This window comes from Penaeus monodon, chromosome 32 (genome assembly GCF_015228065.2).
Source record: "Penaeus monodon isolate SGIC_2016 chromosome 32, NSTDA_Pmon_1, whole genome shotgun sequence".
Classification (NCBI taxonomy): domain Eukaryota; kingdom Metazoa; phylum Arthropoda; class Malacostraca; order Decapoda; family Penaeidae; genus Penaeus; species Penaeus monodon.
This window is the reverse complement of record NC_051417.1, coordinates 27,749,376-27,749,628: the sequence shown is the minus strand read 5'-3', so window position 1 is coordinate 27,749,628 and position 253 is coordinate 27,749,376.

The window sequence follows — 253 nt, the reverse complement described above, 5'->3', positions numbered from 1 at the left end:
TTAAAACGAAAGAATCATTAGAAAATTAAGATTACCATATATAACCAAAACGAAAAAGGGAAATGAGCCGAAAGAAAAAATAATTAAAAACTAAAAATAAATTAAAACCCCCTCCACCCCCTCCACCCTCCACCCCCCTTCCCAATTCGAAAAGGAACCGCTACCGCTTCCTTTACGAGTCCTTTTCGTGCGAGGAGACGCGACCGCAGATCCCTCGCCCTCGGAAATCACACCCGCCACCAGGAGCGTCTCT